Source organism: Triturus cristatus, chromosome 5_2 (assembly GCF_964204655.1).
Source record: "Triturus cristatus chromosome 5_2, aTriCri1.1, whole genome shotgun sequence".
In the NCBI taxonomy this organism is placed as follows: domain Eukaryota; kingdom Metazoa; phylum Chordata; class Amphibia; order Caudata; family Salamandridae; genus Triturus; species Triturus cristatus.
The window spans coordinates 553,257,155-553,271,797 of NC_140588.1; positions in this window are offsets into that span (position 1 = coordinate 553,257,155).

Sequence of the window (14,643 nt, forward strand, 5' to 3'; positions counted from 1 at the left end):
ATGTTTACAATGTGGATGTGAAAGAACAGTTTCTAGGTTCAGCTTCAATATTTATGTTTATGAATAATTGATATGTTCATATTGTCTAACAGCTATCTAGATGGATAAAGCTATGTATGCATCTATACATACTTATGCGTTCAAACGCATCAGTATAAAACGTTGATATTAGGTTTTTTCTAGACCAAATTCTAAAAAATGAGTTAAACAGTGAATCTCATAATTGTAGTAGGTCCCACCGAGATTTGAACTCGGATCGCTGGATTCAGAGTGCTAACCATTACACCTTGGAACCCTCTCACACAAGAGTGCCTTTTCCATTGAGACAAAAGAGAGCGCATCAGTGATGTCCTTCTCTTATATTGATAAAAAGATATCTCATTTGAATGGTCATAGTGGATAGAGATTTAATGTGATTTGATTCTTTTCAGCTATATTCTCTATAAAAGTGTTAAATATTCAAATGTTTATCTGAATATAAAAGTTATATCACAATGTTCATCTTTGCCTGTAGCATAATAAAACAGTCTACATTTCCAGACTACTGAAGCAATGTCTCTGTCTCCTGCATGGGTGGCTCGATAGAGCAATGGTTGGCAATTTGGACTTTGCATCCAATGATCCGATTTGAAACCTTGGAGGGACTTTTTTTATTACTCTTGAGCTTTTCCATTTCTTCATCTTTGTTCATTGATAGCTCAAATTCAACACCAGTAGGTTGAAAGAGTCAATTATTGAATGCTTTCAAAATGTCCATCAGCTTGAACAAGTTACATCAATACAAACTTTACAATACTTTGACATCAAATTTCTTCACAAAGTAGTTAGCCATTATAAAATCATATCCTGATTTTCTCAAACGCATTCAGACGGGTGATTCACAGCATCACTTTTTTAAGCGTTCCCGCTATTGATAAGGCAAAAATAGCACATTTTGAATGAGAAGTTTTCTTCAATCAAACATAGAGGAACCCAAATGATGATCTCATTCAGCTAGTAAAAATGTTGTTTTATATTAGTATGGAAATCGTGAAAAGAAAATGTTTTTCATGCTGATTTACAACAGTTGATCTCCAATCGTAAAATATAAGCTTTTGGTCGGAGGCATGACAGGTACTGATCAAATTCTCATTTTTGAACTTCATTCACAAATCATATGATATGCTTTGTATACATCAACTGTATTGTTGGATCAATAATGAGTAAAAAGTGACTATCTCAATTTCAGGACATATAAAAGAGAAAGAAGTAGAAACTCATGTTTCAAATGCTGAGAGGCAACAACTGTTCATGATTTTCACCTCCACTAATTATATTTATTTTTATAATCTATATGTTTATATGTTCCTATAAATATACAGAGACATATAGCTATATATACAGAGATACATATGTACAGGTTGATTTTTACATGTTTATAAGTAAATGTGATGTTGTTCCAAATAAAACTTTTAAGAACTGAATGGAAAAGAAAATTGTAATGTTCAGATAAGTCCCACTGAAATTTGTACTCAGATCCCTGTTTTCAGAGTCCAGAGTGCTAACCACGACACCATCCACCCTCCCGTACCAGGGTGAGCTTTCCATTTTGACAGAAGAGATTTGCCTCAGGGGGCAACTTATCTTTCATTGAAAAATATTATCTCACATAAAAACCACTGTTCAACAGAGTTATAACGTTATTTGAGTCTTTTGGGCAACATCCTTCCCCAACATAGTTCAATATGCAAAAGTTTACCAGAATAGGAAAGCAATCCAATTCAGTTTCTCTTTGACAGTAGAATATTAAAAACTTTGACATTTCCACATTGCTGCAGCAGTTTGCACTCCTTTCACATGGGAGGTTCCATGGTGTAATGGTTAGCACTTTGGACTTTGAATCCAATGATCCGAGTTCAAATCGCGGTGGGACCATTTTATGACTCTTGACCAAATCATTTTCTTTCAAGTGTATTCATTAATATCACATATCTAATACCGGTAGGGTGAACAATTAATTTATTGATTATACTCTAAAAGTTTACTAGATGTGAGCAAATAATAGAATTTTTACAATACCTGGAAACTAAATGGCTCAAAATAATGAGAGATTTTACAAACTCACTCTGGTTTCTCAAACTCATCACAGGGGCCTGATGCACGACATTACTTTTTAAAATCTTACTGTTATTGATAAGGGGAACAAGGAACTTTTTAATTGCAAAGCATTCATTAAAACAAAACTTGAGGAGTCAAACTTTGTATTACGGGGACCGAAGATGTGCAGTTTGAATAATAATCTTGAAATTCAGACGTACAAAGATTTTACACACTGATTTTCAACAGTAAATCCACAACCAATAAAGTTAAATCTTTTGAAAGACATGTCAAAGGTGTGAATCTGAAATTAACTTTCAAAGAAATTCACAATGAAATGCACTGTGTAAGTCCAGCATGTTGTCAGCTAAGAAATCAGCAAAAATGAACTATATCATTACTGGCCATATAGATGAGAAAGGAAAATAAACTCATGTTTACAATGTGGATGTGAAAGAACAGTTTCTAGGTTCAGCTTGAATATTTATGTTTATGAATAATTGATATGTTCATATTGTCTAACAGCTATCTAGATGGATAAAGCTATGTATGCATCTATACATACTTATGCGTTCATACGCATCAGTATAAAACATTGATATTAGGTTTTTTCTAGACCAAATTCTAAAAAATGAGTTAAACAGTGAATCTCATAATTGTAGTAGGTCCCACCGAGATTTGAACTCGGATCGCTGGATTCAGAGTCCAGAGTGCTAACCATTACACCTTGGAACCCTCTCACACAAGAGTGCCTTTTCCATTGAGACAAAAGAGAGCGCATCAGTGATGTCCTTTTCTTATATTGATAAAAAGATATCTCATTTGAATGGTCATAGTGGATAGAGATTTAATGTGATTTGATTCTTTTCAGCTATATTCTCTATAAAAGTGTTAAATATTCAAATGTTTATCTGAATATAAAAGTTATATCACAATGTTCATCTTTGCCTGTAGCATAATAAAACAGTCTACATTTCCAGACTACTGAAGCAATGTCTCTGTCTCCTGCATGGGTGGCTCGATAGAGCAATGGTTGGCAATTTGGACTTTGCATCCAATGATCCGATTTGAAACCTTGGAGGGACTTTTTTTATTACTCTTGAGCTTTTCCATTTCTTCATCTTTGTTCATTGATAGCTCAAATTCAACACCAGTAGGTTGAAAGAGTCAATTATTGAATGCTTTCAAAATGTCCATCAGCTTGAACAAGTTACATCAATACAAACTTTACAATACTTTGACATCAAATTTCTTCACAAAGTAGTTAGCCATTATAAAATCATATCCTGATTTTCTCAAACGCATTTCAGACGGGTGATTCACAGCATCACTTTTTTAAGCGTTCCCGCTATTGATAAGGCAAAAATAGCACATTTTGAATGAGAAGTTTTCTTCAATCAAACATAGAGGAACCCAAATGATGATCTCATTCAGCTAGTAAAAATGTTGTTTTATATTAGTATGGAAATCGTGAAAAGAAAATGTTTTTCATGCTGATTTACAACAGTTGATCTCCAATCGTAAAATATAAGCTTTTGGTCGGAGGCATGACAGGTACTGATCAAATTCTCATTTTTGAACTTCATTCAGAAATCATATGATATGCTTTGTATACATCAACTGTATTGTTGGATCAATAATGAGTAAAAAGTGACTATCTCAATTTCAGGACATATAAAAGAGAAAGAAGTAGAAACTCATGTTTCAAATGCTGAGAGGCAACAACTGTTCATGATTTTCACCTCCACTAATTATATTTATTTTTATAATCTATATGTTTATATGTTCCTATAAATATACAGAGACATATAGCTATATATACAGAGATACATATGTACAGGTTGATTTTTACATGTTTATAAGTAAATGTGATGTTGTTCCAAATAAAACTTTTAAGAACTGAATGGAAAAGAAAATTGTAATGTTCAGATAAGTCCCACTGAAATTTGTACTCAGATCCCTGTTTTCAGAGTCCAGAGTGCTAACCACGACACCATCCACCCTCCCGTACCAGGGTGAGCTTTCCATTTTGACAGAAGAGATTTGCCTCAGGGGGCAACTTATCTTTCATTGAAAAATATTATCTCACATAAAAACCACTGTTCAACAGAGTTATAACGTTATTTGAGTCTTTTGGGCAACATCCTTCCCCAACATAGTTCAATATGCAAAAGTTTACCAGAATAGGAAAGCAATCCAATTCAGTTTCTCTTTGACAGTAGAATATTAAAAACTTTGACATTTCCACATTGCTGCAGCAGTTTGCACTCCTTTCACATGGGAGGTTCCATGGTGTAATGGTTAGCACTTTGGACTTTGAATCCAATGATCCGAGTTCAAATCGCGGTGGGACCATTTTATGACTCTTGACCAAATCATTTTCTTTCATGTGTATTCATTAATATCACATATCTAATACCGGTAGGGTGAAAAATTAATTTATTGATTATACTCTAAAAGTTTACTAGATGTGAGCAAATAATAGAATTTTTACAATACCTGGAAACTAAATGGCTCAAAATAATGAGAGATTTTACAAACTCACTCTGGTTTCTCAAACTCATCACAGGGGCCTGATGCACGACATTACTTTTTAAAATCTTACTGTTATTGATAAGGGGAACAAGGAACTTTTTAATTGCAAAGCATTCATTAAAACAAAACTTGAGGAGTCAAACTTTGTATTACGGGGACCGAAGATGTGCAGTTTGAATAATAATCTTGAAATTCAGACGTACAAAGATTTTACACACTGATTTTCAACAGTAAATCCACAACCAATAAAGTTGAATCTTTTGAAAGACATGTCAAAGGTGTGAATCTGAAATTCACTTTCAAAGAAATTCACAATGAAATGCACTGTGTAAGTCCAGCATGTTGTCAGCTAAGAAATCAGCAAAAATGAACTATCTCATTACTGGCCATATAGATGAGAAAGGAAAATAAACTCATGTTTACAATGTGGATGTGAAAGAACAGTTTCTAGGTTCAGCTTCAATATTTATGTTTATGAATAATTGATATGTTCATATTGTCTAACAGCTATCTAGATGGATAAAGCTATGTATGCATCTATACATACTTATGCGTTCATACGCATCAGTATAAAACATTGATATTAGGTTTTTTCTAGACCAAATTCTAAAAAATGAGTTAAACAGTGAATCTCATAATTGTAGTAGGTCCCACCAAGATTTGAACTCGGATCGCTGGATTCAGAGTCCAGAGTGCTAACCATTACACCTTGGAACCCTCTCACACAAGAGTGCCTTTTCCATTGAGACAAAAGAGAGCGCATCAGTGATGTCCTTCTCTTATATTGATAAAAAGATATCTCATTTGAATGGTCATAGTGGATAGAGATTTAATGTGATTTGATTCTTTTCAGCTATATTCTCTATAAAAGTGTTAAATATTCAAATGTTTATCTGAATATAAAAGTTATATCACAATGTTCATCTTTGCCTGTAGCATAATAAAACAGTCTACATTTCCAGACTACTGAAGCAATGTCTCTGTCTCCTGCATGGGTGGCTCGATAGAGCAATGGTTGGCAATTTGGACTTTGCATCCAATGATCCGATTTGAAACCTTGGAGGGACTTTTTTTATTACTCTTGAGCTTTTCCATTTCTTCATCTTTGTTCATTGATAGCTCAAATTCAACACCAGTAGGTTGAAAGAGTCAATTATTGAATGCTTTCAAAATGTCCATCAGCTTGAACAAGTTACATCAATACAAACTTTACAATACTTTGACATCAAATTTCTTCACAAAGTAGTTAGCCATTATAAAATCATATCCTGATTTTCTCAAACGCATTTCAGACGGGTGATTCACAGCATCACTTTTTTAAGCGTTCCCGCTATTGATAAGGCAAAAATAGCACATTTTGAATGAGAAGTTTTCTTCAATCAAACATAGAGGAACCCAAATGATGATCTCATTCAGCTAGTAAAAATGTTGTTTTATATTAGTATGGAAATCGTGAAAAGAAAATGTTTTTCATGCTGATTTACAACAGTTGATCTCCAATCGTAAAATATAAGCTTTTGGTCGGAGGCATGACAGGTACTGATCAAATTCTCATTTTTGAACTTCATTCAGAAATCATATGATATGCTTTGTATACATCAACTGTATTGTTGGATCAATAATGAGTAAAAAGTGACTATCTCAATTTCAGGACATATAAAAGAGAAAGAAGTAGAAACTCATGTTTCAAATGCTGAGAGGCAACAACTGTTCATGATTTTCACCTCCACTAATTATATTTATTTTTATAATCTATATGTTTATATGTTCCTATAAATATACAGAGACATATAGCTATATATACAGAGATACATATGTACAGGTTGATTTTTACATGTTTATAAGTAAATGTGATGTTGTTCCAAATAAAACTTTTAAGAACTGAATGGAAAAGAAAATTGTAATGTTCAGATAAGTCCCACTGAAATTTGTACTCAGATCCCTGTTTTCAGAGTCCAGAGTGCTAACCACGACACCATCCACCCTCCCGTACCAGGGTGAGCTTTCCATTTTGACAGAAGAGATTTGCCTCAGGGGGCAACTTATCTTTCATTGAAAAATATTATCTCACATAAAAACCACTGTTCAACAGAGTTATAACGTTATTTGAGTCTTTTGGGCAACATCCTTCCCCAACATAGTTCAATATGCAAAAGTTTACCAGAATAGGAAAGCAATCCAATTCAGTTTCTCTTTGACAGTAGAATATTAAAAACTTTGACATTTCCACATTGCTGCAGCAGTTTGCACTCCTTTCACATGGGAGGTTCCATGGTGTAATGGTTAGCACTTTGGACTTTGAATCCAATGATCCGAGTTCAAATCGCGGTGGGACCATTTTATGACTCTTGACCAAATCATTTTCTTTCAAGTGTATTCATTAATATCACATATCTAATACCGGTAGGGTGAACAATTAATTTATTGATTATACTCTAAAAGTTTACTAGATGTGAGCAAATAATAGAATTTTTACAATACCTGGAAACTAAATGGCTCAAAATAATGAGAGATTTTACAAACTCACTCTGGTTTCTCAAACTCATCACAGGGGCCTGATGCACGACATTACTTTTTAAAATCTTACTGTTATTGATAAGGGGAACAAGGAACTTTTTAATTGCAAAGCATTCATTAAAACAAAACTTGAGGAGTCAAACTTTGTATTACGGGGACCGAAGATGTGCAGTTTGAATAATAATCTTGAAATTCAGACGTACAAAGATTTTACACACTGATTTTCAACAGTAAATCCACAACCAATAAAGTTAAATCTTTTGAAAGACATGTCAAAGGTGTGAATCTGAAATTAACTTTCAAAGAAATTCACAATGAAATGCACTGTGTAAGTCCAGCATGTTGTCAGCTAAGAAATCAGCAAAAATGAACTATATCATTACTGGCCATATAGATGAGAAAGGAAAATAAACTCATGTTTACAATGTGGATGTGAAAGAACAGTTTCTAGGTTCAGCTTGAATATTTATGTTTATGAATAATTGATATGTTCATATTGTCTAACAGCTATCTAGATGGATAAAGCTATGTATGCATCTATACATACTTATGCGTTCATACGCATCAGTATAAAACATTGATATTAGGTTTTTTCTAGACCAAATTCTAAAAAATGAGTTAAACAGTGAATCTCATAATTGTAGTAGGTCCCACCGAGATTTGAACTCGGATCGCTGGATTCAGAGTCCAGAGTGCTAACCATTACACCTTGGAACCCTCTCACACAAGAGTGCCTTTTCCATTGAGACAAAAGAGAGCGCATCAGTGATGTCCTTTTCTTATATTGATAAAAAGATATCTCATTTGAATGGTCATAGTGGATAGAGATTTAATGTGATTTGATTCTTTTCAGCTATATTCTCTATAAAAGTGTTAAATATTCAAATGTTTATCTGAATATAAAAGTTATATCACAATGTTCATCTTTGCCTGTAGCATAATAAAACAGTCTACATTTCCAGACTACTGAAGCAATGTCTCTGTCTCCTGCATGGGTGGCTCGATAGAGCAATGGTTGGCAATTTGGACTTTGCATCCAATGATCCGATTTGAAACCTTGGAGGGACTTTTTTTATTACTCTTGAGCTTTTCCATTTCTTCATCTTTGTTCATTGATAGCTCAAATTCAACACCAGTAGGTTGAAAGAGTCAATTATTGAATGCTTTCAAAATGTCCATCAGCTTGAACAAGTTACATCAATACAAACTTTACAATACTTTGACATCAAATTTCTTCACAAAGTAGTTAGCCATTATAAAATCATATCCTGATTTTCTCAAACGCATTTCAGACGGGTGATTCACAGCATCACTTTTTTAAGCGTTCCCGCTATTGATAAGGCAAAAATAGCACATTTTGAATGAGAAGTTTTCTTCAATCAAACATAGAGGAACCCAAATGATGATCTCATTCAGCTAGTAAAAATGTTGTTTTATATTAGTATGGAAATCGTGAAAAGAAAATGTTTTTCATGCTGATTTACAACAGTTGATCTCCAATCGTAAAATATAAGCTTTTGGTCGGAGGCATGACAGGTACTGATCAAATTCTCATTTTTGAACTTCATTCAGAAATCATATGATATGCTTTGTATACATCAACTGTATTGTTGGATCAATAATGAGTAAAAAGTGACTATCTCAATTTCAGGACATATAAAAGAGAAAGAAGTAGAAACTCATGTTTCAAATGCTGAGAGGCAACAACTGTTCATGATTTTCACCTCCACTAATTATATTTATTTTTATAATCTATATGTTTATATGTTCCTATAAATATACAGAGACATATAGCTATATATACAGAGATACATATGTACAGGTTGATTTTTACATGTTTATAAGTAAATGTGATGTTGTTCCAAATAAAACTTTTAAGAACTGAATGGAAAAGAAAATTGTAATGTTCAGATAAGTCCCACTGAAATTTGTACTCAGATCCCTGTTTTCAGAGTCCAGAGTGCTAACCACGACACCATCCACCCTCCCGTACCAGGGTGAGCTTTCCATTTTGACAGAAGAGATTTGCCTCAGGGGGCAACTTATCTTTCATTGAAAAATATTATCTCACATAAAAACCACTGTTCAACAGAGTTATAACGTTATTTGAGTCTTTTGGGCAACATCCTTCCCCAACATAGTTCAATATGCAAAAGTTTACCAGAATAGGAAAGCAATCCAATTCAGTTTCTCTTTGACAGTAGAATATTAAAAACTTTGACATTTCCACATTGCTGCAGCAGTTTGCACTCCTTTCACATGGGAGGTTCCATGGTGTAATGGTTAGCACTTTGGACTTTGAATCCAATGATCCGAGTTCAAATCGCGGTGGGACCATTTTATGACTCTTGACCAAATCATTTTCTTTCATGTGTATTCATTAATATCACATATCTAATACCGGTAGGGTGAAAAATTAATTTATTGATTATACTCTAAAAGTTTACTAGATGTGAGCAAATAATAGAATTTTTACAATACCTGGAAACTAAATGGCTCAAAATAATGAGAGATTTTACAAACTCACTCTGGTTTCTCAAACTCATCACAGGGGCCTGATGCACGACATTACTTTTTAAAATCTTACTGTTATTGATAAGGGGAACAAGGAACTTTTTAATTGCAAAGCATTCATTAAAACAAAACTTGAGGAGTCAAACTTTGTATTACGGGGACCGAAGATGTGCAGTTTGAATAATAATCTTGAAATTCAGACGTACAAAGATTTTACACACTGATTTTCAACAGTAAATCCACAACCAATAAAGTTGAATCTTTTGAAAGACATGTCAAAGGTGTGAATCTGAAATTCACTTTCAAAGAAATTCACAATGAAATGCACTGTGTAAGTCCAGCATGTTGTCAGCTAAGAAATCAGCAAAAATGAACTATCTCATTACTGGCCATATAGATGAGAAAGGAAAATAAACTCATGTTTACAATGTGGATGTGAAAGAACAGTTTCTAGGTTCAGCTTCAATATTTATGTTTATGAATAATTGATATGTTCATATTGTCTAACAGCTATCTAGATGGATAAAGCTATGTATGCATCTATACATACTTATGCGTTCATACGCATCAGTATAAAACATTGATATTAGGTTTTTTCTAGACCAAATTCTAAAAAATGAGTTAAACAGTGAATCTCATAATTGTAGTAGGTCCCACCAAGATTTGAACTCGGATCGCTGGATTCAGAGTCCAGAGTGCTAACCATTACACCTTGGAACCCTCTCACACAAGAGTGCCTTTTCCATTGAGACAAAAGAGAGCGCATCAGTGATGTCCTTCTCTTATATTGATAAAAAGATATCTCATTTGAATGGTCATAGTGGATAGAGATTTAATGTGATTTGATTCTTTTCAGCTATATTCTCTATAAAAGTGTTAAATATTCAAATGTTTATCTGAATATAAAAGTTATATCACAATGTTCATCTTTGCCTGTAGCATAATAAAACAGTCTACATTTCCAGACTACTGAAGCAATGTCTCTGTCTCCTGCATGGGTGGCTCGATAGAGCAATGGTTGGCAATTTGGACTTTGCATCCAATGATCCGATTTGAAACCTTGGAGGGACTTTTTTTATTACTCTTGAGCTTTTCCATTTCTTCATCTTTGTTCATTGATAGCTCAAATTCAACACCAGTAGGTTGAAAGAGTCAATTATTGAATGCTTTCAAAATGTCCATCAGCTTGAACAAGTTACATCAATACAAACTTTACAATACTTTGACATCAAATTTCTTCACAAAGTAGTTAGCCATTATAAAATCATATCCTGATTTTCTCAAACGCATTTCAGACGGGTGATTCACAGCATCACTTTTTTAAGCGTTCCCGCTATTGATAAGGCAAAAATAGCACATTTTGAATGAGAAGTTTTCTTCAATCAAACATAGAGGAACCCAAATGATGATCTCATTCAGCTAGTAAAAATGTTGTTTTATATTAGTATGGAAATCGTGAAAAGAAAATGTTTTTCATGCTGATTTACAACAGTTGATCTCCAATCGTAAAATATAAGCTTTTGGTCGGAGGCATGACAGGTACTGATCAAATTCTCATTTTTGAACTTCATTCACAAATCATATGATATGCTTTGTATACATCAACTGTATTGTTGGATCAATAATGAGTAAAAAGTGACTATCTCAATTTCAGGACATATAAAAGAGAAAGAAGTAGAAACTCATGTTTCAAATGCTGAGAGGCAACAACTGTTCATGATTTTCACCTCCACTAATTATATTTATTTTTATAATCTATATGTTTATATGTTCCTATAAATATACAGAGACATATAGCTATATATACAGAGATACATATGTACAGGTTGATTTTTACATGTTTATAAGTAAATGTGATGTTGTTCCAAATAAAACTTTTAAGAACTGAATGGAAAAGAAAATTGTAATGTTCAGATAAGTCCCACTGAAATTTGTACTCAGATCCCTGTTTTCAGAGTCCAGAGTGCTAACCACGACACCATCCACCCTCCCGTACCAGGGTGAGCTTTCCATTTTGACAGAAGAGATTTGCCTCAGGGGGCAACTTATCTTTCATTGAAAAATATTATCTCACATAAAAACCACTGTTCAACAGAGTTATAACGTTATTTGAGTCTTTTGGGCAACATCCTTCCCCAACATAGTTCAATATGCAAAAGTTTACCAGAATAGGAAAGCAATCCAATTCAGTTTCTCTTTGACAGTAGAATATTAAAAACTTTGACATTTCCACATTGCTGCAGCAGTTTGCACTCCTTTCACATGGGAGGTTCCATGGTGTAATGGTTAGCACTTTGGACTTTGAATCCAATGATCCGAGTTCAAATCGCGGTGGGACCATTTTATGACTCTTGACCAAATCATTTTCTTTCAAGTGTATTCATTAATATCACATATCTAATACCGGTAGGGTGAACAATTAATTTATTGATTATACTCTAAAAGTTTACTAGATGTGAGCAAATAATAGAATTTTTACAATACCTGGAAACTAAATGGCTCAAAATAATGAGAGATTTTACAAACTCACTCTGGTTTCTCAAACTCATCACAGGGGCCTGATGCACGACATTACTTTTTAAAATCTTACTGTTATTGATAAGGGGAACAAGGAACTTTTTAATTGCAAAGCATTCATTAAAACAAAACTTGAGGAGTCAAACTTTGTATTACGGGGACCGAAGATGTGCAGTTTGAATAATAATCTTGAAATTCAGACGTACAAAGATTTTACACACTGATTTTCAACAGTAAATCCACAACCAATAAAGTTGAATCTTTTGAAAGACATGTCAAAGGTGTGAATCTGAAATTCACTTTCAAAGAAATTCACAATGAAATGCACTGTGTAAGTCCAGCATGTTGTCAGCTAAGAAATCAGCAAAAATGAACTATCTCATTACTGGCCATATAGATGAGAAAGGAAAATAAACTCATGTTTACAATGTGGATGTGAAAGAACAGTTTCTAGGTTCAGCTTCAATATTTATGTTTATGAATAATTGATATGTTCATATTGTCTAACAGCTATCTAGATGGATAAAGCTATGTATGCATCTATACATACTTATGCGTTCATACGCATCAGTATAAAACATTGATATTAGGTTTTTTCTAGACCAAATTCTAAAAAATGAGTTAAACAGTGAATCTCATAATTGTAGTAGGTCCCACCGAGATTTGAACTCGGATCGCTGGATTCAGAGTCCAGAGTGCTAACCATTACACCTTGGAACCCTCTCACACAAGAGTGCCTTTTCCATTGAGACAAAAGAGAGCGCATCAGTGATGTCCTTCTCTTATATTGATAAAAAGATATCTCATTTGAATGGTCATAGTGGATAGAGATTTAATGTGATTTGATTCTTTTCAGCTATATTCTCTATAAAAGTGTTAAATATTCAAATGTTTATCTGAATATAAAAGTTATATCACAATGTTCATCTTTGCCTGTAGCATAATAAAACAGTCTACATTTCCAGACTACTGAAGCAATGTCTCTGTCTCCTGCATGGGTGGCTCGATAGAGCAATGGTTGGCAATTTGGACTTTGCATCCAATGATCCGATTTGAAACCTTGGAGGGACTTTTTTTATTACTCTTGAGCTTTTCCATTTCTTCATCTTTGTTCATTGATAGCTCAAATTCAACACCAGTAGGTTGAAAGAGTCAATTATTGAATGCTTTCAAAATGTCCATCAGCTTGAACAAGTTACATCAATACAAACTTTACAATACTTTGACATCAAATTTCTTCACAAAGTAGTTAGCCATTATAAAATCATATCCTGATTTTCTCAAACGCATTTCAGACGGGTGATTCACAGCATGACTTTTTTAAGCGTTCCCGCTATTGATAAGGCAAAAATAGCACATTTTGAATGAGAAGTTTTCTTCAATCAAACATAGAGGAACCCAAATGATGATCTCATTCAGCTAGTAAAAATGTTGTTTTATATTAGTATGGAAATCGTGAAAAGAAAATGTTTTTCATGCTGATTTACAACAGTTGATCTCCAATCGTAAAATATAAGCTTTTGGTCGGAGGCATGACAGGTACTGATCAAATTCTCATTTTTGAACTTCATTCACAAATCATATGATATGCTTTGTATACATCAACTGTATTGTTGGATCAATAATGAGTAAAAAGTGACTATCTCAATTTCAGGACATATAAAAGAGAAAGAAGTAGAAACTCATGTTTCAAATGCTGAGAGGCAACAACTGTTCATGATTTTCACCTCCACTAATTATATTTATTTTTATAATCTATATGTTTATATGTTCCTATAAATATACAGAGACATATAGCTATATATACAGAGATACATATGTACAGGTTGATTTTTACATGTTTATAAGTAAATGTGATGTTGTTCCAAATAAAACTTTTAAGAACTGAATGGAAAAGAAAATTGTAATGTTCAGATAAGTCCCACTGAAATTTGTACTCAGATCCCTGTTTTCAGAGTCCAGAGTGCTAACCACGACACCATCCACCCTCCCGTACCAGGGTGAGCTTTCCATTTTGACAGAAGAGATTTGCCTCAGGGGGCAACTTATCTTTCATTGAAAAATATTATCTCACATAAAAACCACTGTTCAACAGAGTTATAACGTTATTTGAGTCTTTTGGGCAACATCCTTCCCCAACATAGTTCAATATGCAAAAGTTTACCAGAATAGGAAAGCAATCCAATTCAGTTTCTCTTTGACAGTAGAATATTAAAAACTTTGACATTTCCACATTGCTGCAGCAGTTTGCACTCCTTTCACATGGGAGGTTCCATGGTGTAATGGTTAGCACTTTGGACTTTGAATCCAATGATCCGAGTTCAAATCGCGGTGGGACCATTTTATGACTCTTGACCAAATCATTTTCTTTCAAGTGTATTCATTAATATCACATATCTAATACCGGTAGGGTGAACAATTAATTTATTGATTATACTCTAAAAGTTTACTAGATGTGAGCAAATAATAGAATTTTTACAATAC